Source organism: Mauremys mutica, chromosome 10 (genome assembly GCF_020497125.1).
Source record: "Mauremys mutica isolate MM-2020 ecotype Southern chromosome 10, ASM2049712v1, whole genome shotgun sequence".
Lineage (NCBI taxonomy): Eukaryota > Metazoa > Chordata > Testudines > Geoemydidae > Mauremys > Mauremys mutica.
In genome coordinates this window covers 24,695,204-24,722,956 of record NC_059081.1, presented here as the reverse complement: position 1 = coordinate 24,722,956, position 27,753 = coordinate 24,695,204, and the positions used below count along the sequence as shown (strand labels likewise).

At 41.3% G+C, this 27,753-nt stretch overlaps 1 long non-coding RNA gene across 1 annotated transcript in view; it reads left to right on the top strand.

The window, feature by feature from the left end:
- The first annotated feature begins 12,693 nt into the window (after nucleotides 1-12,693).
- The window catches only part of LOC123378215, a 33,028-nt gene continuing 17,968 nt past the window's right edge, over nucleotides 12,694-27,753 (top strand). Inside the window, exons 1-2 of the long non-coding RNA XR_006582513.1 lie at nucleotides 12,694-12,767; nucleotides 17,166-17,234. This is a non-coding gene — a long non-coding RNA (uncharacterized LOC123378215). The remainder of the gene's footprint in view (nucleotides 12,768-17,165; nucleotides 17,235-27,753) is intronic.

The following is a 27,753-nucleotide window of genomic DNA, read 5'->3' as shown; positions in this document are numbered from 1 at the left end:
TGGTGTAAATTATCATAGTTTCATTGAGGTCAATTCAATGAAGATATGACAATTGATACCAGCTGAGGATCTTCCTCGTGGAAAACTCTTTCCCTCTCCCAGCACAACTGCATGGCAGCAGGGTGGGATTCTAATCCAGTGTTCAGGCAAGTAGTAAAAGGGGATTTGGATCTCGTATGTGCCGGTGCAGAACAGCTGTGAGGGCAGACTACTGTCAGTCAGGGGTCATATTAAGGCCCTCAACCCCTTTGTGTGTGCTGTGATATGGGGCATAATATTGGAGGGCAACAAACACTGCTCTTTTTCAAGAGCAGCAATAAACTACCCCATTTTGTTTCCCCCATTTGCTGGCTCTGAGCCATCCTGTCGTCATAATGCAGAGTGCTTCCACTGTCTGCCATGAAGTTGTCACTTCTTCATTTCCTCCCTATCTAGGGTGACCAGATGTCTCAATTTTATAGGGGCAGTCCCGATTTTGGGGTCTTTTTCTTATATAGGCTCCTATTACTCCCTATCCCCTGTCCCGATTTTTCATACTTGCTGTCTGGTCACCCTATCCCTACCCCACAACAGGGCTCAGATATGTAAGGTTAGGATTTAACACTACATGAAAGCTACTATGGAACATGTGACTTGCCACTGTGGCAGAACAAGAGTTGAACTTAGATCCACTCATTTTTCAGTAGACTCATTATGTGGCCGTTAAAAAAGCAAATGCGGTCTTGGGATGCATTAGGCGAGGTATTTCTAGTAGGGATAAGGAGGTGCTAGTCCCGTTATATAAGGCGTTGGTGAGACCTCATCTGGAGTATTGTGTGCAGTTTTGGTCTCCCATGTTTAAGAAGGATGAATTCAAACTGGAACAGGTACAAAGAAGGGCCACTAGAATGGTCCGAGGAATGGAAGGCCTGTCGTATGAAAGGAGACTTGAGGAGCTCGGTTTGTTTTCCCTAGCCAAAAGAAGGATAAGAGGAGATATGATTGCACTCTTTAAATATATCAGAGGGATAAATACCAGGGAAGGAGAACAATTATTTCAGCTCAGTGCTAATGTGGACACGAGGACAAACGGATATAAATTGTCAGTCAGGAAATTTAGGCTTGAAATTAGACGAAGGTTTCTAACTATCAGGGGAGTGCAATACTGGAACAGCCTACCGAGGGAAACAGTGGGGGCGAAGGACCTCCATGACTTTAAGATTAAGCTAGATAAGTTTATGGAGGAGATGGTATGATAGGATACCGGGCTTAGTCAATAGGTTAATTAAGTGCCACACTGGTAAATAGTATAATGGGTCAATGATATGATATTCTTAACCTTTTTCCAGAGGGTATGGCTGGAGAGTCTTGCCCGCATGCTCGGGGTTCAGCTGACCGCCATATTTGGGGTCGGGAAGGAATTTTCCTCCAGGGTAGATTGGCTGTGGCCCTGGAGGTTTTTCGCCTTCCTCCGAAGCATGGGGCAGGGGTCGCTTGCTAAAGGAGTGGGGGGATCGGCTTATGTGGCCTGCATCTTGCAGGAGGTCAGACTAGATGATCATATTGGTCCCTTCTGATCTTGAATTCTATGATTCTATGATTCTATGACTGATTAAACTCTGATCTTTAGCTCCAAATGCCCAATCGTAATTTAGCAGCAACCAGCACACATTGAGCACTTTCAGAGCTACATTAGACTGCAGGTTTTAGCTTTATGTCAATATAATCCATCTTCAGACGTCAAAGGTAAAAAGAAAATAACATTTTTAATTGATATGGTTCACTTATGAAAGCTATTTTTTTCACCTTTTTAATCTAAAAACCTAAATATTTCAGGAAATTGTGCCACAAATACGATTAACCCCTTTCATGCAGAGACAGTGGACTCTCATGGACCAAAGTGTTCTAACAAAGCAGCAATTCATTATTCATGGAAAAGACCCTCATGTAATTGTCCCACTCTGCTGGGCCCTGGTGAGGCCCTGGCTGGAGTACTGTGTCCAGTTCTGGGTGCCCTATTTTAAGAAAACTGTGGACAAATAGGAGAAAGTCCAGAGGAGAGCAAAAAATGAAAAAAAAAAAGTTTAGAAAATGAGGAAGTTTACCCATGAGGAAAGGCTAAACTGGGTGTGTTTAGTCTTGAGAAAAGAAGACTGAGAAGAGACCTGACAACAGGCTTCAGGTATATGAAGGGCAGTTATGAAGAGGACAGTGATCAGTTGTTCTCCATGTCCACTGAAAGTAAGACAAGAAATAATGGGCTTAGCCTGTATCAAAGGAGATAGAGGTTAGATATAAGAAAAGCTTTCTAACTATGATTATAATTAAGCTCTGGAATAGGCTTACGAGGGAGGTTGTAGAATCCCTATTACTGGAGGTTTTTAAGAACAGGTTAGGCAAACACCTGTCTTGGATGGTCTAGGTATACCTGATCCTGCCTCAGATCAGGCAGCTGGATTGAATAACCTCTTGAGGTCCCTGCCAGTCCTACCTTTTTATGATTCAAAGACATGCAGAACTAAGTGTGCATGCCCTTTGGCATGCTGGACATAAGCACACAACTGTGTTTAAGGGCTTGTCTACAAATGGAGCTATTCCTTATTAATTAAATCCCTGTGTAGATGCTCTTGTTCTGGAGTAATGCCTTATCTGAATTAGCTTAATTCATTTAGTTTATAAAGTACTCTTATTCCAGACATACAATGTCCACACAGGGAGTTTATCAGGAACAGCTATTCTGCTGCTTTTAATTCACATACTATCTTACTCTGAAGTAAATTCTCATTGTAAACAAGCCCCGAGTCTAGGGTTGCCAGCATCCGGTTTTCGACTGGAACGCCCAGTCAAAAAGGGATCCTGGCGGCTCCAGTCAGCGCCACCAACTGGGCCATTAAAAGTCCGGTAGGTGGTGCTGTGGGGCTAAGGCAGGCTAGTCCCTGACTGTCCTGGTTCCAGGCTGCAACTGAGAAGCAACCACACACTGTCCCTGCCCCGAGCATGGCCAATGAGAGCTGCGGGGATGGTACCTGCAGGCAAGAGCGGTGTGTGGAGCCTCCTGGCCCCCACACCTAGAAGCCGGACCTGCTGGCTTCTTCTGGAGCACAGCATGGAGCCAGGACAGGTAGGAAACCTGCCTTAGCCCCACTGCGCTGCTGATAGGGAGCTGCCTGAGGTAAACCCAAGCCCCAACTGCTTGCCCCAGCCTTGAGACTCCCCCCAACCCAGAGCCCCCTCCTACATCCCAAACCCATCATCCCTAGCCCCACTCCAGAGCCTGCACCCCCAACCCAGGGCCTGTACCCCCTCCCATACCCCAACCCCTGCCTCAATCCACACCCCTTCCCACACTCTGAATCCCTCTGCCCCACCCCCGAGCCCATACCCCAGTTAGAGCCCTCACCCCCCTCCCACACCCCAGCCCAGTGAAAATGAGTGAGGGTGGGAAAGAGCGAGCCACCGAGGGAGAGGGAATGTAGTGAGCGGGGGGGGGGCAGGGCCTCAGGGAAGGGGAAGGGCAGAGAGTGTGGTCTCGGGGAAGGGGCGGGGTGAGGTGTTCGGTTTTGTGAGATTATAAAGTTAGCAACCCTACCTGAGTCAATTCTATGCACATTTCTATTTGCATGTATATAATCCCAATTGATTTTTTAGAGTTGGTGGAGAGAATGAGGGACTTCTTTGATATTACCTTGCCTGACTGCCAGGAGTTAAATCACAGCAGGTTGTTAAGGGAGAAACCCACAGGAAATGCAATAATGACAAAGATAAGGCTCCTTGAGGAAATAGTGCCTGGACCATCAATGGGAAGAAACTACTTATCTGGCTCCATCCAGGCTAGAATGGTGTACTCTTCCCAAGGCTGGGCCTGGGACCAAGGGGAAATTAAAGCCTCAAAGACCCTAGAAAATGGAGAGGGTTTGGGTGAGGTAGGCGAGGCTATCCATGGTGTGTCAGTGAAAACACACAGACTGGCTGAGACACAGACAGGTGTGTGTGCTGTGAGCAGGACAGGTGGCCTCTTCCAACTCAAAGATGGAAATAAGTCAGCCTTCCTGAGCAATGGATAAAGAGGTTAAATTTAGGTAAGGAAGTATACATCTAGGCCTTTCATTATGTTAACCTATTTTTCTGAATGCTTTGTGCCTTTGTGCGAAGGAATAGAGAATGCTTTGTTTTGACTATGCTGTTTTTTTGCCACTACAAACATACGATCACAGGTTCATGAAAGAAAATTGTTACAGGTGCCAAGACTGAGTATGTGTCATCAGCAAGGTTAGGTATAAGGGGGCTGCAATTCAGAGCTCCAAGTCTCAGTGATTGGTTCCACCCAGAGTGAGATGCAAGAAAGCCAGGACTGTCACCTAAGGGGGACACTAAAGATGGACCAAAGGGGTCTCAGAGGCAGTTTGCCCTGTAGCCATGACAACTGGGGAAAAATTGTGAAGAATCTTAGATTTCAGTCTTTCATTCAGTAAGTTTTGGAAAAAGATTTTTTCATTTATTAAAATTGTTTTCATAAACTATTTTATGAAAAAAATCTTTCAGAATTGTTCTTTTGCTCTTTTTTCCTTCTTTTGCCCCCCATCACTTTTTCTCTATTTTTTTTTCCTTTTCATCACTGAAAAATTGGGGGCAGGTAGTAGGAAATCGTGGGCCAGGGAGAGGAAAAAAGATAAAGAATCTGTGTTTTATTGATTTTCAAGTTTTGTCAGTACAATGGGAAATCTTGAATAAACAATTTATTTTAAAAAATTTCCACTTCTGAAAAAAGATGAAAATGTTCCATTTGAACAATTTCAGCCACTTCTGTTTCTTTCACAATGTTTACAAGAAGGAAGATAACAATTAGAGCTGAGTGAATAATGCATTTTTCACTTCGCTGTCAAATTGTTTTTGGGTCAAACTTCAAAATGAAATGTTGACATTTTGATTTGCCAAAAATTTTATTTGTCCTGACTCTAAATATTTTCTTTCAAGTTCAATCATTTTTTAAAAAGTTTATTCGTTTTTCAAAATAAAATTAAAGGAAATTTAAAACATGTCTTTGAATTGAAAAATCAAAATGTTTTAGTTCAGAAATGAAACATTCTGATTTTTTTTTCTGAATTTTTTTCCTCCCAAGTGAAACAATTTGGTAATATTGACACAAACGTGCAACATGTTTCAATGTCACTGAATCTGCATCTCCCCCTCCCAAAAAAGGTCTCAATTGAAAACATTTGCACAGCTCTAATAACAATAACAGTAATTCAGATATACATCCACTAAGCTTATCGATGTATCCTGTTTCCCCTGAGGATTTGTCTACCCTTTGAGCTGGAGACATGTCTCCAAGCTCAAGGAGACATCCCTGCCTTAACTCTGAATGAGCTAGCATGGTTAAAAATAGAGTGTAGCTCTGACAGCATGAATGGCAGGATGGGCTAGCCACCCACCGTAATGTATTGCCATTGGGTACGTTTGTGGGGTGGCTAGTCCCTTCCCTTGCTCTTTTTGCTATGGGTACATTCTATTTTTGGTCTGCTAGCTTGATCAGAGTTGGCACGGAGATGTCTCCTCAAGCTGGAAATTACACCCCATCTCAAAGTTGTTTTCAGACTGTAAGGTGTTTGGAATTGAGACTGTTTGCATTTTGTGTCTTAAATGGTCTTGAGGACACTAAAAATAAGTAATAATTGGAGATATACCAATCTCCTAGAACTGGAAGGGACCTTGAAAGGTCATTGAGTCCAGCCCCCTGCCTTCACTAGCAGGACCAATTTTTGCCCCAGATCCTTAAGTGGCCTCCTCAAGGATTGAACTCACAACCCTGGGTTTAGCAGGCCAATGCTCAAACCACTGAGCTATCCCTCCTCCACTGTTAGCACTCAATAAATAAATACAAGAACAATAATAATGCCTTTTGGGAAAAGGAAGTGCTTGAAGGACCTGAAGGCTGAACAATGGTGGACTAGTCAAATGAGGTTCAAACCAGAGTGTTTGCATAGAAAAAAGCCCAAGAAATGAGAATGGGAGAAAGGCGTCACTGAGATGATTATTTGCGTGACTTTAGTGCAGAGAAGGGGGAAAATAAGAGGGGAAAATGCAAAAGTAATTAACACCCTTTTCCCAAACATGTCTTTGAATACATTGCCAACAAACTAGATATGGGTGAAAGAATTGCCTTAGCGTAATCTTTATTTCAAATAAGCATTTGATAGTGTGACATGACAGATTGACTTTTAAGATCAAAAACATAGTTTAGTGGAAGAACTATTGAAATGGATTACAAATTGGCTTAGGGCCAGGACACAGAGGATGTCAGTGAAAGAGGAATTCAGAGTGAGGATGGGTAACAAGTGGGATCAGTATTATAAGACCACTTTTTGATTAATGTTGAATGTGGATGATCTTGACGAAGGTGAAATTTCAAAAGAGGCTTGCAAAGTGCTAATCACACAAAGCTAGAATGTGGCAGCCAAATATAACTAAACAGAACAAAAAGCTCAGAAGGATGCCTTTAAGTTTAGCATAAGGGTGAATAAGTGGTTCATAGAGTTCAATATATGGCATGGAATATAGTGACAACAGTTCAAAGCACTGCAGTTAAAAGGGGATGTAGAGGGAACCAAAATGTTTCAGAGATTTCAGGGTGTCAGCAATAAAGAAAACTTACTTGGTTAAGAAAAAAGAGGGAGAGGTCAGGCCTAATCTAAATTAGATATAAAACTTTGGCTAAAAACAGGTTAGCTAATAAGCAAAGTATATTTAAAACTTAACTAGTAGAGAATGGGTGTAACCAATACTAACCCAAGAGGCTCCTTGTCTCCCTCTAGTGGCCATCCAACACACAGATGCTTAAGTGAGTCAGTTTATGACTCCCCTTATCTCAAGCAGTAGGTAATCAGGATTTAGATTCAGCAATCCTAGGTTCAATCCAAAAAAATGCTCTAGCTGGAGGCATTGGTATACAAACATGAGTATTTTAAAATTTTGTTTTATAAACTGTGTTTTAGACAGTCACTAGTTAAACAATTTATGTTTAAACCATGTTAGTACCATTTTTAAACCATGCTTACATGTTTTTAGACTCTGGATAGCTGGAGACTGGGGAAAACTGATGTCAAGGGACATTCTGCCTGATCAGAGGGAGTGAAATTCAGGACTGGGGTCCTTATTCCTGTTCAAGTCCCTTTGAATCTTGGGTAATTAGAAAATATTCAGAGATTTTGTTAATGCAGCAGTGAAATCTGGTAGAGAGCAATCCTGCCTGGGTAGAAAGGTGGACTGGTTGGTCTAATTCAGTAGGTAATTTCAATCTCTAACTTCTGAGATTCAGATAAGATCCCAAAAATTCAGATGCTTATCCAAAGTCTCTGAACCTCTTGGGGCTGCCAAAGAGAGTTGGAATGTTATAAGAACAGGTTTTCTCATGAGACGTCTAGTATTTCCTATGAGAGATGAGCCTAGAGTGACCAGACAGCAAATGTGAAAAATCGGGACAGGGGTGTGTGGGGGGTGGGGGTAATAGGAGCCTATATTAAAAAAAAAAACCCCAAAATCGGGACTGTCCCTATAAAATCGGGTTATCTGATCACTCTAGATGGGCCTGGATCCGAACACCCAGATGGACCTGGATCCAAACAGTCACTGAAATTGGAGGATGTTCAGATCTGTGTATGAACTTTGCAGCTTGCCCATTTCTTCTTGCTTCTGGTCATTAAGCAAGAAATCCTATTAGACCAGACTTTCTTAGGGTATTTTAATGTTTCTGGTTAATAGCTGGAAACACAGACAGGCAAGAAACTCCGTGGGAGACAAAAATTAACTTTTTTGGACCTCCAAAAAGATCTGATTCTGCTTTCATTTTTTCCAAGCCAGTTTGTCTATCTTTAATGTTAATGCAAATAGTGTAATGCAGTTGACTTGTAAATGCAGGACTTCTATGAAAAAGTGTGTCTATATAGACTGAGTTCCAAAATCAGTACAGTAAACTCCTGATACTACATTCCAAGCTTTATTGCTGCTTTGACACATCTTCAGGTAAGACAAAGAGTCTATTACTTAAGACTTTGTAAATCACATTAAACACAACAATTTCCATATTGTTGCAAATGTATAAAATCCATATCCCCCCCATCATGTTGTTTAATAAACATCTTGTAGGGTATGTTTACCAGAAAATCCAGTGTTTTATACTACATAGGTAAGATCTCTGGTTTTTGTTTGATTTAACACAGAATCTGTGACTTTTGCATGTGTTTGCATACATACTAATGGGTGTAACCAATACTAATTGGCTAGGCAAAGTCCTGCTAATAGTACAGCTTTCTGTGATTATTTATGACTAAAACTTTAAAGTCCATTGAAACATACACACGTGGTCATAATATTCATAAAAGTTGCTTTCCAATTTGTATAAATGTTTTTGTTAATATGTAATGTTGTTAGAAAAGCCATGGCATTTAAGGGTATGAAACTACCATCCAAGTCTAAGCTGGCTCCCCAACCTTATTTGATAATTTATTGGCAATGGCCAGCACTCCAGTTATAGGCCTGAATCTGCAAACCCTTACGCACATAACTTCTATATAACTACCAGGGGCGGCTCTAGACATTTCGCCGCCCCAAGCACGGCGGCATGCCGCGGGGGGCACTCTGCCAGTCGCTGGTCCTGCGGGACCAGCGGACCCTCCGCAGGCATGCCGCTGAAGGTCCACCGGAGCCGCGGGACCAGAGCGCCCCCCCCGCGGCTTGCCGCCCCAAGCACGCGCTTGGCGTGCTGGGGCCTGGAGCCGCCCCTGATAACTACTCATGTGAGCAAGGGTTTGCAGGAATGAATCGTAAGTGTGTCTGAGATGCTAAACTTGTTAATTCTTTTTCCATCCATTACCTCAGAATGAGCTTTGCTTTCAGGTTACAAAGCATTGGAAAATAGGACATTTTGCACCAATGTTGTACACAACATAACACATTTTGTAAATCTGGTAATCACATATAGTACTTCAAAATTTATTTAAACCTAAAATTGCAATTTTCCAAGATGCATTAATCCATCTTTTTTTAATGCAGTGTGATTTTGATATATATTTTGCTCTAATCAGAATTGGCTCTGGGTGTATGTCATTAAAGGACATCTGCTCAGTGGAAGGGTTGGAACTGATGGCTACCAATGCGTTAGGAAGGATAATTGTGTTAGTTCACTGTACGTCCAGGCAGTAGAAATGTAGCTCAGTGCACTGCTATCAGAACTAGGTGAAGGTTCTGACAGCAGCAGCACCTGCTCACAGTCGCTTCTAGGAGCCATTCCCATAACAACATTACTGCACGCAGTGTAAACTTTATTTAGAGAGCCAGAAAAACTGGAGTTGACTATGAATTCCAGGTTGGTTACAGAATGATTTGTAACAGTTTCTGGGGAGATAGTTTGAAGAAGGTATGACATCAGAGCATTTCAAAGTTTAGTTCCAAGTAAAGGAGACAGAAGAATACCTGGTAACAACAGTGACTTTTAAAAACATTTAATACTATAGAAAAACTGCTACATTATTGGAGGTGAAATGGATAATGAAACTGATTATATTTTTGTACTTGAAATGTGTTTTATATTCTATAACGAAGGAGACATTTAAAGCATAGAAAAAGAAATAGTTAGAGGTGAAGTGAAACGTTCACCATAGCTACAAACTCAGGTCTTCTTGATGTTCATTCTGTGCAGTTAGGTTTCTCCTAAGGCTCAGGCACATCTTATTTCCTGGTAATGAAGAGTGAATCAAAAAAAGCTCCAATATTGTGCCATAGAACTGAGAAGAAAGGAAAACAGATCATTTGAAGAGCCCCAGAATAGCCGTTGAAAAGGAAAATCCCAAAATTGGCCTAGCTGGAAATTTTCTGTTGGATATTCTCCAGAATAGAACCCTGTGTTGCTTACAGAGTGAGATTGTCCTCAATGTGAGCATTGTTTTGGTCGGTGATCCTCTGATGGGCTCCATTGAAATCAATGGCAGAAAACCCAGTGACTTAAATGGGGCCAGAATTTCACCCCAAATCAGCATGGTAAGAGGAAAGGATGCACTTGCGTAGTTGAAATAGAGATTGGAAGTCAAGACTCCTGGGTTCTATTCCCAGTTCTATCCTTGTGTGATTTGTGTGTATATGTGTGATGTCATATAACCACTGTATATTTCAATTTGCCCTTTTGTATTTGGGAATAACAATTAACTTACCCATTGATTCAGTCCACAACAGAACAAGAGAGTTCTGGGAGCTGTAGCTCCCAGGATGCATGGGAGCAGTATACTTGATAACGAGGCATGTTGGGAAGGAGTATCAAGGGGTATAAATAATTCTTCTCTTAAAACTAGGAGAGAACAGGGGAAGGGAAAAGACCTGCTACGAGTCTCTAAAGGCACAGATCAGGAGTGGGGATTATGCTCTGAGTGTCTCCAATCTAGGAGAGTCTGTGAAGGGTTTTTGAAGAAGCTGGTGAAAGGGACCAGAAAGAGGCCTAAAAGACTGCAGACGGTAAGGAAAATGGACCCAGAGAAGTGGGGTTTGCATTGACAAGAGAGACCGCAAGCTAGCTCCCAGGGAAGAGAATTGAGGGACTGTGGCAGAGCAGAGGAAGATTTGCTGGACAAGAAGGGACCCAAGACTGAAGGTTGTGATAGAGTAAGGGTGTAACCTGCCCTTTAACTCTGAGGGATCACCAGGGACCATTCCAGAGAGGGGAGAAATTTGACAGACTCTTAAAGAGAGGGCTGTGACCCAGTGAGAAGTCTGGGAGAAAGTTTGGTCATTTGTTTACCCTAGAAGGGGTGGAGTTTTGACTTAGCTGGAGGGCTGAAATACACAGCCAGCGAGAGGCAGCAGCCACATTACATTGTATTTAGTATTACAGTGAACTTGGGCAATATCTTTTTAATATGTTCAACGATTTGTGCAAACATGCCAGTACTAGCAAAATTACTTTCTACTTCTGAGGCAATTCAAGTTAAACTTCCTGCATATCTCACTTTGATCTAGACTTGGCAAATACAGGGGTTTATTTCAATCAAGATCAACATTGGGTTTTTTTTCTTAGCTTTTGAAATGCTATAAGTGCATTTCTACTGACATGTTGGCATCTGTGGTGGTACTTGTAAACTGTTCCGATTGCCATACCTATCATTTCAGAAGGTATACTAGAAGGAGTTGAAGTGAGAGAGAATGCAACAGTTGCAGTTATCTTGCCTTTTGCAAGATAATTTTATAATTGCAGCTTTGCTTTTTTTTTTCTTCCAATTGATGGGATGGCTCTGAGCACTGAAACTGGTTTGGCTGACTTCACTAACGAGTAAAATAGGGTTGAGGAACTTCAGCCCATTATTTTGCTGGTTTGTGGTTACAAATAAAAGAGCAATTGTACTTTTCTGACCTTCATTTACAGCATCACTAAGTGGGTTTTTTGCAGTTTTACATTTGTCTATAAATATTTTAGGAATAGAGCTCTTAATTTATATTCGATCCCCATCCTGTTGTGTCTGTCTTTTGGTACCCAGCACAGAGGCACACTTGCTAATGTTGCTTTTCCCTCATGAATATACTTAAAAGTTTGTAGCAAGCAGAATAGTATTTACTGTATTAACAGTTTCAGGGCATTTGGTAGAAACAAATGGTCTACCAAACCATGAACTATGAAATGCCTTGCAAAGATTTATGTGAGTGTCATTTATCTTTTAAAACCTGATCCTGTGTGGTGCTGAGAATACCTCAACTCCCATTGAAGTCAGTGGGAGCTGAGAGTGCTTGGCACCTTGTACTATATAGCTCTGTCCTCCACCCATACTTTTTAAGACATGGTTTGTGAAATCACATTAGTATGTGCACAGGTGCAGCTGATGCTTAAGTTGGGGCTGAACCTGTTTCACAAACATTGGAAACTTACAAAGATAACAAAGATTACAAAAGTTTGGAAGCCAGCAGGAAAAGCTGGTATTTCACTACCCACACATCACTGGAATCGGATAGTTGATAGTGTGTCATTAGCCTGAACTGGCTTTGGAGGAATTAGCCCCCACCTGCCAGCCTTTGGTTACTTGACCCACCTGAAGGTGCTGATTTCATTATCTCTTCTGTTGTGAGATGAATGGCCACATGTTGGTGGTATCAATGTTATGTCATGTTACCAAGATCTATTTAAAATGTTTAATAGCATTAGTCACAATTTTTACATGTACATATCTAAGCACATTTTGCACTTCTAATAATCTGTACTGTGCTGCGTAACCTGGGTTCACTATGGGACTACCTTGCCCTTCCTATGGTGCTAAATGGGAGAAGGGTCCCAGCTAGATCTCAGTGAGATGGGAGGGGGTCTGTGTATGGAAAAGGTAATGGGAGGGCAGCTGGTAAGGAAAAGGTTGAAAACCATCAAGACTGAAGTAATACATGGGTCACAGAATGAACAGGGTTAAGACCAAAAAGCAAGTACCTACTGTGACAGGGTCAGGCCAGATAGCTACAAGAGAGTGGTTGAAGGTAGATACATTAGCTCCAGGTTAAGCAGGTCCCTTTTCCCTGGGTAAAATAACAGGGATTATGCCAGAACACTCAGGAACTTTCTAGAACTAATTAAGGCAGGCAGGCTAATTAGGACACCTGTAGCCAATTGGGAAGTTACTAGAATTAATTAAGGCTAATCAGGACACCTGGTATAAAAAGGCTCTCACTCCAGTTAGTGAGGTGTGTATAAGGAGCTGGGAGTGAGAGGACGTGCTGCTGGAGGACTGAGGAATACAAGCATCAACAGACATCAAGTTGAAGGTCCTGTGGTGAGGACAAATAAGGTGTTGGGAGGAGGCCATGGGGAAATAACCCAGGGAATTGTAGCTGTTGTGTAGCTGTTCCAGAAGGCACTCTAGACAACTGCAGTCCACAGGGCCCTGGGCTGGAACCCGAGGTAGAAGGCAGGCCCGGGTTTCCCCAAAACCTCCCAACTCCTGATCCAACACAAGAAGAACTCTGAGGCTAGCACAATCTGCCAATAAGCTTAGGACCCACCAAGGTAGAGGAGGAACTTTATCACACTACCTGAAATTAATTAGCATTCATACACTATTTACATTTTTCTTCTGAGGAAAACATGCCTTCTCCATTCCTTCCAATAAAAATAAAATTTGTCATAACAAAATGAGATTCTTGGAAGAAAAACATAAACCAGCTGAACAAATAGTAAAGCCAGTGAGCCCATCCTCTATATCAATTATACGTGAAGGGTAAAATCCTCATCCTATTGGAGTTTTGCCATTGATTCAGTGGGGGCAGGATTTCATGCAAGGTTTTTTTAAGGGGTTTTGAAAATGCAGGTTTTACCCCATTCATATAAAATGAAGTACATGTGTCTAGATATTCTTTTTATTAGAGAGGGGCAAACATTAAAGCAAATATTCAAGTTGTTTCAAACCAAGTTAATTTTTTGATGTCACACCAAAGCTAACAGCAGAGGGTTGGGAATTGGAATCCTTTTCTATTTCAAGTTTAAATCAAATTCAGACTAACGGCAGTTTAGATTAATCCATAAAAATTACCGAAGACACAAACTGACTTTAAAAAAAACCAGCCCTGTAAAATGGTCCATGTGTCACAAATCCAAAAAGGCATGCTTCCCCATGCCACCATCTGTCACTGCTCCTTTCAGCACATTCAAATTTATGAGGTGCCAACAAATGGGCTACTCTGTTGCACCATGGAGTGCTCTCTGCACTAGAGGGTTCTCTTACACTCTTGTTTTCTGTATTGATCTTGCAGGGTTAGGTGAAGAATGCAGATTTTAAGGGTAGATAGGTAACCATGCATCCTAGCTGCTAAGTTGCTTTACATTAAGAGTTCCCAATTCCTATACTTGATACATGCAACCCAGTTGTGCACATGTATCTGTCACCCTGCCTCTCAGATTGCAACCTCAAATGTTCTTAAAATAGCTCAGACATGACTGGCAAGACTGTAGTAAATAGCATATACTGTGGCACCATATGCTAGGATTAGGTGACTCTGATGCGTGGGGAGAGAGTGTAAATATTTTTAAAACTCATAAACTTTTTCTTTTTTTAACTTTTGGGTCCTTCAGAACTCTTAAATTATTTTTTTCTTGGCTTTCAAGAGAAACTAATTTAAGATATAAATTTCTAGCTAAATAGGCTCCTGTGTTATGCCATGATAGTTCTTGTCAAACTTTTAGAAATGTTCAGTGAATTAAATAAAAAAAAATCCGACCTTGGGTTTGCCAGAGTCAAATGAAAATACATCTTAAATTTTTAAAACCATGCTCTAACTGTAAAACCCACCATTTAGGAGTGGATTCTTCAGTTGGTGAAATGAGTTCTCACCTGATAACTTCAATATAATCTCATTTATATACACAACCTACAGATACATGCCCTCCATGTGTGTGTCACATGCTTTTTATATATAATATGCACAATGATAGCAAGTACAAAAGTAATTTCCCCCAAAATTTTAAATAAACAAATCTGTCTCTTTTTTGTATTCACTTTCCATGAACATTAATGCATTCAAATTGTATTAGCATGAAAGTTCACAGAAAGTGAATTAGTATTTGTGAGTATTCATTGGTGAAATTCACCTCTGTGCGTGGTCCTTGCACAAGGGTGACTTTTGCGAGTGTTTGTACCTCAGGTGCTTGCTTGATCGCTCACTCAGTCAGGAAATAGTAACATATGAATTAACTGTCAAATCACAGCTTGAATAGCAAATAATGAATATGACGTTTTCACTGAATGGTTTACAGTCAATCCAGAAAATTCACAAAAATATTTTGCTGAACTCTTTCCAATAATCAATAAATTTGAGGACATTGCAGAAGATACATGAGAAAATCACAAACAGAAAGAGTCTAAAATTAACTGGATACATTATTAATTATCTTTTTACTTGCCATCTGTGTACATATAGCATGTGTGGAAATGCACATGCAAGCTGGCAAGGTAGATATCTGCATCTGTCTAGTGGGGGTATAAATATGATCTAAAAACTATTAAAAAATTAGAACTTTTTCACAGACATTGTTTCATCATTTTGCAATTTGTAAAATTTGTAGTCAGCTCTAATATTACATATGAATACTGATATATTGAGGCCACTTGATTTTTTTCCCCTCTCTCCAATGATTGGTTAAGTATCAACCATTTGCAAAATATTTGTACCGTTTTCTTTACCCAGAGAGTAAAAGGCCCACATATATAGGGAAACAGGCTATGTTGGATGTGATGGTGTCTTCCAAAGGCCAATAGGAGTAGAAGGGGTAAACATTTTAAGATGGAACTTTATAAGTTTATGAAAAGGACTATATGATGGGGTTACCTTGGGGTCTCTTCCAGTCTTATGTTTAATAGCAGCTGACAATCTAAACGGTCGTCACTGGCATCAGTACCCCTGACTCACCTCACTACTAGTGTTCCAAGCCAAGGATGGATAGCAGCCATGTCAGCAAAAAGAAAAGACTGATTTCCTCCTCTGTAAAATAGAGCGAGATCCTCATCTGAGGCTAAGGAGTACACAACACAGCTCAGTATGGTTGCCTTTGTCCTCTTAGAGTCCTGGGTTATTTGTGTGCCAGTCTAGTACCCTGGCATGAGTTAGAGAAGACTGAAGTGCTGGCTATCAATGGCCCTCAGGGCCAATACAACACCTGGGAATTACCTGAGTCTATGAATGCAGCATTCACCCCACCTTTCCTTGGGTGTGTCCCATACATGAGCTTCAGGAAGAGGCTTGGATGGAGCTGCAATGCTGGTTCTACACCATGGTCATCTGCAAGATCCCCTTAATTGTGACAGACAGAGCAGCTATTGTGTAGTTCAGGATCTGGGCCATCATAGGCTTAGCACCTTCCATCTGAGGACCTCAGAGCACTTACTGACTTTAAAGAGCTAAGCTTCACAACAGTTCTGTGCAGAAAGTAAGAATTATTTTCCTTTTACTGTTGGATAAAATGAGGCACTGACAGCTTCTATTACGTTCCTAGAGTTGCACAGTGCATCATTAGTAGAGTGGGCTATACACCCCCAAGAGTACTAACTCCACGTTCCCTATTCTAAACGCTAGCAAACTTTCCCATTCAGTAACAATACCCAGCCTGTATCCAAATATGTGAAGAGAAAAGGGCTTTGCCATTTACACACCAAAACAAACATCCCATGCTGCACCGCCCGCAGCCCTTCTAGTAGACAGAAACATTAAAATTGGAAACAGAAAATGCACTGTTGGTTGCTTTGCTTTATAGGCGCCGACTCCATGGGTGCTCAGCACCCACCAGCAGACCTGTGGATCAGCTCCTCCCCCTCCCTCCCACCGCCTCCTGCCTGCCGCGGTCAGCTGTTCAGCGGCATGCAGGAGGTGCCAGGGGGAGGGGTGGAGCGGGGGCAGGAAGAGGTGAAGGATGGAGATGGGAAGAGGTGGGGTGGGGACTTCAGGGCTTGGGCAAAGGGGTGGAGTGTGGGTGGGGTCTGGGCCTGAGTCCAGTACCCCCAGGGAAATCCCAAAGTCTGCACCTCTGCTTTCTTATTACACCTAGCCATCTAGATGCTGAATCTAACATGCAATTTTGGAATCACCACCACAGCAGGTCACTCACTATCAGTGAATCGGTAGCTTTGTTTGTTTTCTTGCTGAGTTCTGTGGTACTGTGCGTTGTGCTACTTTTCAAATGCAGCTATGATCAGTTTTGTTTTTCCACTCTTCTGCTCAGTTAATGCTAGTTTATGCTGTCTCAGGATATACTTTGTCCTGAAGCACAGAATCCTTCTCCCCTCCCATAGATACAAATAATGTTTTTTCTGGACTACATTTTAAATGTGATCTAGATTTATGAGCAGAACTAAATATTACTTTGCATTCTAAGTATTTGATATTACTCGCATATGACATTATCAATCACAAGACCTTGGGAGAGGGGATGTGACCGAAACACAGAGCATGTTATAAGGATAATTATTATTAGTGCCTCTGGGCTATTCTCTCCTTATGTGCCCTTTTGGGATCCTCCTTAAAATCCATCTGCTGCTAGCTCGCTGGCAAAAAGAAAAATAAACACCTGCATGCCTCTTGTGTGTGTGCATGCAGAACAAAGTATTGTATGGGGTAAGGTGTGCTATTCCCCGCGGCAGCCCAGAATCTATTACTTTGTTCTGTTTCTTTCTGATGAAATTCAGAGTCAAGCCCTTCAAGCTCCACTACAGAAGAAATGAAGTCCACAGAATAATTAGGAAACATTTTTGGAGGTAATTTAAGTTGTTTGGATAATTTTTTTGGTCATAAGATGGACTCAGGTGATCTCAGGACATTTTTGTAATGACCATCATGAGTACAGGCGGGTGTAGGTATAACTATTTCACTCTGGTCCAGCTCAATGCTGCCTGTGTATGATATATTGTCACACATAAGGATATTTGTAATATTTTTGGTTTTGATCTAACAAGCTAGTCCCCAGCAGGCAATTTATTAAGCTGCCAACTTGTGATCATATAGTTGACTTAGAAAGAATCTGAATGAGTTTCTAAATATCCAACTGAAATCAATTGTGACTCTTTATTTTAGGCCTTGGGCAGCTTGAAATTGAGACAATAAATGAGAGTGCCTCATTCCAAAAGAATGAGAGTTGGCAGCTTTGCAGAAGGCTGGGAGGAGGGGGGAAGCAAGCGAAGGCCCAAGTTGCCTCTCCAAGAAAGAACAGTTGACATTACATATGTATCAAATAGGCTTGTGTTTGTTTTTGTCATGTTTGCGCTTTTGTTTAAAAGGCTAAACTCCCTCCAAGATCAATTGACACTATGCATAGACAAAGAACTGCTATAGGCTTACTGTTACTGTTTTTCTGCCTACTTTTGTATGGTAAATCTTAGAAAAAGAGCATAACTATAATATCTCTAAAAGAAACAAGGCAGATCTTTTAAGTGTTGCCATTATTATTTCTAACAATTTCATTAACTAAAAAGTTCATACAAATTGATCTTTTAAGATCAATATTTTTGTTTAATTTTGTAACATGCCTAAAGTCTATCATTTCTGTAAAGTAACTCCTTCTACACCGATACATCTAAATCACAGTAGACAGCTACAGTACTATCCTAGAAAATGACAAGATGAGTAGTTTTTACTTTTATCACTCTTTAGTATTTGCAAATGTAGCTATGACCCCAATCTAGAAGTGTTTAATTCAATTATATTGAACAATATTTAAAACTCTGAACAGATGTATATGCCATGAGACTAGCACACGTTTCACCATCTACATAATCTTTCTTATTGCTGTTTGAAGTTCTGCTAGTACTGTAGGTGGAATTTGTTTGGTATGAACTGGAAATCTAAATAGCTGTACAAACACAATGACAGATGGCAAAATCCCAGTTGGAACGTGTGACCAGCAAACTGGCTGCTATTTGTTTTCACTCCAGGGTAGACAGGAGACATACTGTGTCTGTAGAACAGCTGTGACAGATATTGAATTCCAGAACTTTCTAGCACTGGGGAGCATTTCCAGCAAAGGGGGGAAGGGAGGCTACCTGTGTGATTGTTTGTTTTGTCCTCCACAAGGGGAGATTGAGAGTTTCCTTCAACTCTTTCCTAAAACTGAGGAAATAAAAGCCCAGGAAGTTGTGAATGAGTAGCAATATACTGTACTTCTTACTCTGTCAACTAATTGTAGTGTGCTGTGTTAACTGACTATGAAATACATAGAATTCTGGTGGTGTTTCTTCATAGGTTAGGGGTTTGTTACAGGAGTGGGTGGGTGAGATTCTGTGGCCTGCATTGTGCAGGAGGTCAGACTAGATGATCATAATGGTCCCTTTTGACCTTAAAGTCTATGAGTCTATGTGAGAACAGTTTTTTAAATGCCTGAGAGACTTTGGATCTTCAGAATGTTAAAGAATAATCTTTTTTCCCCCTTCTTTTTAAGGCAACAAAATTGTTTTTTAAAACCTCTTTTCTCTTACAAGATGACTGTTGGAAAAGGACATGCTGTCATGTGAAGCCAAGTCAGTAATGTTTTACCACAGCAAAGTTTTGGAATGGATTCTTTACTATTGGAACAACTTTATGTTCCTTGGAATTAAAAAAAAACAAATCAAACATTAACACTAGACTAGAGTATTGTGAGGATTGAGAGAATGAAGCCATTGTAACACACATAAAATACTGCATATAATAAATCTGAGATTTTTGGATGCCTTTGGTTCCACGAACAGCTAGTCTTGGTAGGTGATGTGTTAAAGATCTAGTCTCACCCTCCCCCCCCACCGCCTTTTGTTTTAGGAGGAGACAGTTTTATTGGCATATTAAAAATAAGTGGTTTTTCTCATCCCCCTAAGGTCACTTAAAACTGATGATCAAATTTTGTGTAAAATATTCTAGGGCCCTGCCATATGCTCTGATGCTCCCGGGCCCTAAAGAGATAATAGCCTGGGTTTTTTCCAGATACCAGCTATTACCCTGGGACAACTTCCATTCTGTCAGCATATGTCTGTCTCATTCCCTGGGGGTAGGTCTCTCACAGAACTCCTGGAATGGGGTAGCCTGAATCCCTGAAACTTCTCTGAAACGTAAGTCTCTGGGCTTAAGGGCCAGTATACCGTGTTACGGGTCCCATGGCAAAAATACAAACCATTTAATTTAGCTAGTGTTATAGGCTGACTTTAAGAAAAGAACAGTGTTTTCCTATTTCAAATAAAGGACTTTTTCAAATTCTTGGATTTAATATAAAGCTAAATTCTTAAGAAAGGACACTCAAAGGGGGCTAAAAGTATTAATTCTTTTAAATGAAATGTAGTTTGGCCACACCTATGAAATATAAAGACATGTTAGCATGTGAAATCCAGTTATATAAAAAATAAGGAATGTATACAATCTTTGGTTCAATTTACAGTACTAAATGAGGTCTTTGGCACTTTCTCACTACATAGAAAAACTAGGTCACAAATATCAATGCAGGAAATGTTTATTCTGTTTCTTCAAACATAAGTAATCACAAAACATGATTTAGATCAACTTCTCCCATTCTCTACCTTTTATGAATTAAACAGCATTAGTACATATCCCATAGTATATGAAACTTAAATTTAGCATCCACTGAGACCCATCATAGAGGCTTCTGAGGTTGTTGTGCCTATATGGGAAGGAGTTTCACAGATTGGGAGTTCATGGAGTTGAAGAGAAGTAGACTTGTTTGGGGATCTTGAGTTAAGAACTAGAGGCTGAGGTTTATTCAAGAGTCATGGTTAGGCGGGAGGATCTGAGGCCTATGGGAGGGTATTGGAGAGGCAAACTAGGCCTGTGATAAGATCATGGAGGGGGTGAAATGTTATGGTGGGAGTTTGCTAGATGGCCCTGGAACATGTTAATGTATTACTACACTAACAAAGCTGATTGTATTACAATCTCTGTTCATTAGAACTTCCAGGAATAATAATAATAATAATAATAAAAACCCTGCTAGCTCTAAGATGCTATTGATCTGTTCAAATTACCGATGCTAGGGAGGCTACTACCATCTACACCCCTTCCTTCACGTTTGCCTTGCCTAGTGAATCTATGCTACCCTTTTACAAACTGTTTGTATGTTTGAAAATAATATTTTTGCTATTATGATGAGCCCGCTGAAGTCTGGAAGCCAGTTTGCTAATAAACTCTCTAGGTACTGCATACTTTATACACCACTACTTCTGATAACCTGTACTTTGCTCAGTTTCTCCAGACAGATGTTGAAGTAGCAGAGATGCTGGTGGGAAACATGGTACAGTCTGTGAAGCAGATAAGCTTGCCTATAAAAACTGACTCCTAAAACTGTTACTTATTTTTAATTTTTTTTTAAAGGAGAAAAATACTTTTTACCCTGACAAGTAGCTATGCCGCTCTAACCCCGTAGTGTAGATGCAGACTATTGGAATGGAAGGAATTTTCCATCATTGTAGGAAGCCCACCTCCCCGAGTGATGGTGGATGCTTAGCTGCATTTATCCTGGGGATTAAATCACAATACCTATGGCATCAAGGGTGTAGGTTTTTCACACCCATGAGCAGCATAGCTATGCTGACCTAAATTTTAAGTGCAGACTAGGCCTTGGAAAGTGAAACTTTTCTTTCAGTGGAAACACAAATATACACTCAGACAACAATGATAGCAGTTTTCCACAAAGGACATCCAAGAAAGTAATTACTCATGAATCTCCAGAGGAAGTTTGATGCAGAGTTCAGTCTATTCACATATGTCCTTCAGAGACCATATTCCATAGTGTAAGAGTGTAGTCCTTCCTGCTTTCCCTAGGAAATCACCTGGGGAGATCAAAATATTGACAGTGCCCAGAAGGGCCCACAGCTCCCTGCTTGGGTGGGAGGTGAAATAAAGTTTACCACAAGAGAGCAACTTATGGTAATCATCCTTATCTATCATAGTATGCTTCTTTTTTTCTTTAAGCCATGAATTTTAAAGCACTTTATAAAGGTGATTGAGCATCATTATCCCTATTTTACAGATGGGAGAAAATGAGGCAAAGAGAGGTAAAATGAATGGTCCAAGAGCATTGGAAGAGCCAGGAACAGAACCAAGGTATCCTGCTTTCCCAGTCCTGTGCCCTATGTGGGAGGAAAGCTGCCTCTAATAGAACCACAAAGAATACAAATAATGAGATATGCCATCCTATAAAGGTGGGGCATGTATTCAGATGGAGAAATGCATCAGAGTAGGGTATTTTCAATTGGCTAAAAATGAGCAATTCTTCTAACTCTGCTTAACTTGCAAAATTCAATTCAACAGAAGCTTGTTTTGGTAATGACAGACTGCACAACTACCATGACATATAAGAATTGGAAGAGGGTGGGGAATGCAATATGCATTATGCAATAAGTTCTAAAATGCAGAGAACAATCTCCTATTCTTATGAGCCCACAAGGGGAACTCTAAACCAGGGGTGGGGAAACTTTTTGGGCCGAGGGCCACATCTGGGTCGGGAAATTGTATGCAGAGCCATGAATATAGGGCTAGGGTGGGGAGTTGGGATGCGGGAGGGAGTGTGGGGTGTATGAAGGGGCTCAGGGCAAGGGACTGGGGTGCAGGAGGGGTGCCTCAGGGGCTCAGAGCAGGGGGTTGGAGTACAGGAGGGGGTGTGGAGTGTGGCAGGGGATTGGGGCGCAGGAGAGCTGCGGGGTGTACAAAGGGGCTCAGGGCAGGGGGTTGGGGTTCAGGAAGGGTGAGGCAGGGGTTGGGGTGCAGGGTGTAGGAAGGGTTTGGGGTGTGGGCTCCGGCCCAGCGCCACTTACCTGGAGTGGCTCTGGGGTGGCAGCAGTGCGCACTGGGGTCAGGACAAGCTCCCTGCCTGCCCTGGCCCCATGCTGCGCCACTTCCAGAAACAGCCGGCACCATGTCCCTGTGGCCCCTGGGGGGGGCAGAGGGCGCCGCGTGCTGCCCTACCCTGCAGGTACCTCCCCCGAAGCTCCCATTGGCCGCAGTTCCCCGTTCCCGGCCAATGGGAGCTCCGGGGGGCGGTGCCTGGAGGTGAGGGCAATGCACAGAGCCCTCTGCCTCAGGAGCCGCAGGGATGTGGTGCTGGCCACTTCCAGTAGCAGTGCGGGGCCCACGGCACCACGGGGGTAGCGCCAGATCCAAAGCCTTGATGGGCCAGATCCGGCCTGTGGGCCATAGTTTGCCCACCTCGCTCTAAACTGTCAAGCCAACTTGTTCAGAAGACCAAGTAAGTCAAATTGATTTTGCATTTAGGAACATTCAAAAAAATCACAAGGATCTAGGGTGACCAGACTGCAAGTGTGAAAAATCGGGACAGAGGGTGGAGGGGGGGGTAACAGGAGCCTATATAAGAAAAAGACCCAAAAATTGGGACTGTCCCTATAAAATCGGGACATCTGGTCACCCTACAAGGATCCTAGGCAAACTCAAAATAAGTGTGAGCCTGGAGAAGTCAAGGGAAGTTTTGTGTCTTTTCTGCAGATGCAGAGAGATGCAGCAACATTAGGAACTCATTTCATAAACCTATGAAGGACTTTTTCAGTTCTGCATGATAGACTCACATCTGCACCTAGTTTGTTCCCAAGGATAATGCCACTGATTTTGAAAAAACACTTTGAGGTTCAGTGTCATTGGGATAATAATTTAGTGTACGGGAAGACACCTGCGCAGCATGAGATATAGATGAGGCTGGCTTGAAACTTTACTTTTCTAAGTGCCACTTGAGGCGTATATAAAATTTTATTTTTGTGGGGGGATTGCGATATTGGAAAGGGGCATATGGCCAAATGCCAGAGGGAGTGGCTCTTTAAGAAAACCCCAGCATTCTCCAGGAATGACATGCTCACTCAGAGCATCTGTTAGCCATTCAAGGAAGCTGGGGGACAGGAATAGTCAAGCCCTCTTTGCCTCTCCCATCCTCTGCAGATCCAGGATTTTAAAAGGTCACCAGCAGCCTCACTGTCCACCTCTCCACTGTGCAGCCCCAAGGGGCAATGCCTTTACAATCTCAGGTACCCTGATGATATCTGAGGTTCTGGACTTTAAGTTGGGAAATTCTCTGGGTGAGAAAGAGAACATCTGTCTTCACTGCTTTTCTTTCTTTTGTTTGTCACACTCACTTATTGCACCTTTTCTTTAATTAGATAGTAAATACTATGGGGAGGGACCAGACCTTTGTCTTTGTACAGCACCTTGCATAATAAACCACCAATCCTGATGGGGGGGGGGAGGCTTTGGATATTACTACAATATAATTTATAACAATAATTTATACAGTATTGTCCCAGCTAATTAGGCATCGAAAGCAGCACATGAGACCACTTCAGAATTATGACATCAAAAGCAGAAAGTCTTGGGGTTTGATTAAACTCTAGGCAGTAGCTCAAGGCTATATGTAAATTCAGGTTCAACGTGTACACAAGTACAGGGCCTGAGTTTAACAGATAACATGCAGTGTATGGTCTCTTCTTCCATGACAATACCTCCACAAAATCATTGTTTAGTAGAATAAGCTTGTGGAAACCTAATCAGATCTATAACCATGCAGCTAAAGCAGTGTTGACAACTCACCCAATGGCTAGTAAATTGTTCTGCATAAATTTATTACATTTATTCACTTCCCAAATTGTGACAAACCACCCGCTTTTCTGTCTTGCTTTAGGAGCTGGTAAAGCACTCCACCAGTCATATGCTTTGAATGGCAGCCCACAGAAAGGGTAGACCAAATTTGGAGCTACTTTTGCAGTGGCTTAGATTACCATCTTTATTTGATCTTCTGCAGTAAGACTGGTTAAAGCTTTTCCATTCTAGATTCTTTCAGCCGTCTGTAATAAATGTAGCCAAAATAAAGACACAAGGTATCTTACAAGGAAAACTTTTTATCACTATCACATGTACAATAGACTTTTTGAGGGAAATCTAAATGTTATAAATCCATAATTTTTTTGCTCTGTTGAATTAAGGGCTAAACTGCATTAATAATTAATTGAAAGTAATATAATGTGACATTTTACCATGCAGTGAGGAAAAGGCTAAGGGGAAAATCCAGATCTGGCATAAATGGATGCATCTTCATGGGCTGGCTTGAGCCACTTACACCAGATTTGCATGTGGCCCTAAGGCTATTTTGACAAGGCAAACTGCCAGCTCTTTGCTCTATTCCAATATTCTTCCCAGGTGAAATTCATCATTTTAACATCATACTTCCAGTAGACCACATTAACACTTAAATTAGGTAAACCAGCACCTTGGTTGCTGTTATAATTAGGTTAGAGAAAAATATCCATCAGGGGGGAAAAGATCTCAAAAGGAATAAAGGAAATCACTACGTAGAATGGTGTGTACATTCATTTTATATAAACTATTTATATTTGGGCATTTATACACACCTAGCATATGGGAAAGTTGATATTCTTACCCTAAAAAATGTACAGTTACAAATGATTTTGGGGTGGATCTGCTGTCCTTATCCAGGCTCAAGAACTGTTGATTTTAGTCATCATCTTCTTTTTGTATGGCTAAAAACAGTGATTTTAAATGTCCCAGGTTAGGCTGGTGATCCAGTGGATTGATTCAGGTGATGCAGAGTGGATGATAAAGATACTACCATGATATGATTGTTTAGGACATTGCTGAGGTGTTCCATAGTTTGAAGTCAAGATCTGCAGTCACACACAGGATTGTGTTTTGGTCCCCATTTATGGAGGAGGTAGGCGCATCTGTCATGTGATGTGTGAATGTGATTCAAACTGGACCATATCTTTCATGGGAGTGAAAAGCCACTGCATTCTTTGGTTGGGTCCTTGATGCAGTGTTTATTCAGGATGGCGGTGCCCTTTCCCCTTTGATTGCCATTCATCTTCAGGGGAAAACTGCAAATCTTTGAGCTCTTGCATTACAAGCCAAAAAGGTTTTCTGGATTGGACTTGGAATCTTGATTATTTAGGTGTTCATGTATTGGAAGATCCTTGTTCCTTTGGATAAGATGGAACTCCTGAATTCTCATATTATGACAAATTTGGGTGGGTGGATATGCACTAGTGGGGGAAGCTGCGGTTGTGGCATTACTTTTACTGTGCCCATAATAATCTGCATGCCAGTGTTAAATTGAGAATTGACAAGTGATGTATGGGAGCTATGTGTCTAGACAGGTGAGCAGTATTCTGTGGTAGAAGAGACAAGGGCCAGTGAAGAGGTCCATAAGGCTTTTCCATCAGTTTCCCAGGTAGGTCTTGCCAGTTTCTGGATGAGATTTGCACACATCTTGATTTTTAGTTGGGGTCTTGCTTGAGAAAGGACTGCAGAATTGAGCCTTGGAAGAAGAAATCAGTTCTGTAAAATGTAATTTGTTGTACTTTTTAGGCATGCTGTTTGCCAGACATGCAAATGTTATTAGACAGGTTTTGTTGCTGGGTTTTTTGCTTTTATTTTTTGCTTCTTCTGTTGCTGGTGGCAGATGCCAGTATCTCCTTCCTTACTGCTAATGAGTCCCATCACCCTTCTTTGGATTGAGTTTGGTCAAGTGGTGATCTTTGGTGTCTCTCCACGCATTGCTCCTTCAGCAGTTTTATACTCCCATTATAAATTAGCCCCCTCCCTTAATTTCACAAAATAATTACAGATATGAACAGTTTTCACAGGCAAGCATTGCTTCATTCTTATAGCCAATTAGAGCAGCAGCAACCATTTCAAAAGTCAACCATTAGAAGGAGTTTGAGAGCGATTCAGTGTTCATCAGGCAAAGAATCATTCTGAGAATAAAGAACTGATCCAAAGCCCACTAAAGTTAATTGGAATTTTTACATTTGCTTTGGATCAGGCCCTTAGGGGAATCAAATGGATAGTTCTATATTCCATCAAACATGGAATAAACCCAGAAAGTGGGACAATGGCTGCGTGAAACTTCTACTGCTCACTTCTAGATTTGTTTTGTTTTCAAAGTGCTCTTTTATTTACCTAATCCTGTTAATTTAAAAGGAAGTATAGAAATATTGAAAGAAAGTTAAAGAAAAAAAGAGAGAGAGAGACTGATAAACAGAGAGAAAAGAGAACAACTGAGAACTTATGTCCTTTCATATTACATGGATAAAAAATTTTCATGGAATATTTAATGATTTTCACCTGGAAACAATGTTTTCCATTTTTTAATACATTCCGCTGTTGTGTTTGCAAAGTATTGTTGCATAGTCTGATGGCTGACATATGAAACTGACAAAAAGCAAAAGTAAAATCCTAGTCTGCTTTCATTATCTGAGTGAAATGCAGAAGGTAAACATCCCCAACAGAATAGGTGAAAAGTAAATTAGATTTTTAGTTATTTCAGTTTTCAAAATTTCAGGTGGTTTTAGCATTATACAATAGGCAAAGAAATTTGTATTCTTTTTAAATATGATTTTCAATCTCTTGACACTGAAATCTGTCTAAAAAGCTACATAGTTTACCAGATTTACATTATTCTTCTATTAAATATTTCTCCATCAGAGTGGTATTAACAAGATTGGTCACACATTCGATATATGTCAGGTTAAATGACATTGTTCCATTTTCTCCATAAAATGCTCCGGGCCACAGTTCTACATTTTAAGAGTGATCCTTAGAATTTAGAAGATTAAAATTCACATTTTTGAACATGAGGCATTAGATGAGATATCTAAAGACAAAGTGTAATTATCTGAGAATTTAGGACATGATTGCCATTAAACTATTAATATTTTTGTTAGGTAACCTTGCTTTTTGGTTTCTTTTAGACACCCAATAATACCAGTTAGGATTTTGCTTTGTTTTTCTTATAAGCTTTGCATGTATCCATTGTCTGCCGAACTTTACACAATTTAATAATGAAAACAGGCTGTCCAGCTAGGTGATACGAGTAGGGCCCTATCAAATTCATGATCCACTTTGGTCAATTTCACAGTCTTTGGATTTTAAAAATAGTAAATTTCATGATTTCAGCTATTTAAATCTGATATTTCATGGTGGTGTAATTGTAGGGATCCTGACCCAAAAATAAGTTTTGTGTGTGTGTGTGTGTGGGGGGGGGGGTGTTTGCAAGGTTATTGTGTGTGGGGGGAGGGGGCGGGGTTGTGGTACAGCTACCCTTATTTCTGTGCTGCTGCTGGTGGTGGTGTGCCTTCAGAGCTGGGCAGCTGGAAAGCGGCAGCTGCTGGCTGGGAACCCAGTTCTGAAGGCAGAGCCACCGCCAGCAGCAGTATAGAAGTAAGGATGGCATGGTATAGTATTGCCACCCTTTCTTCTATGCTGCAGCCTGCAGTGCTGGGCCCTCAG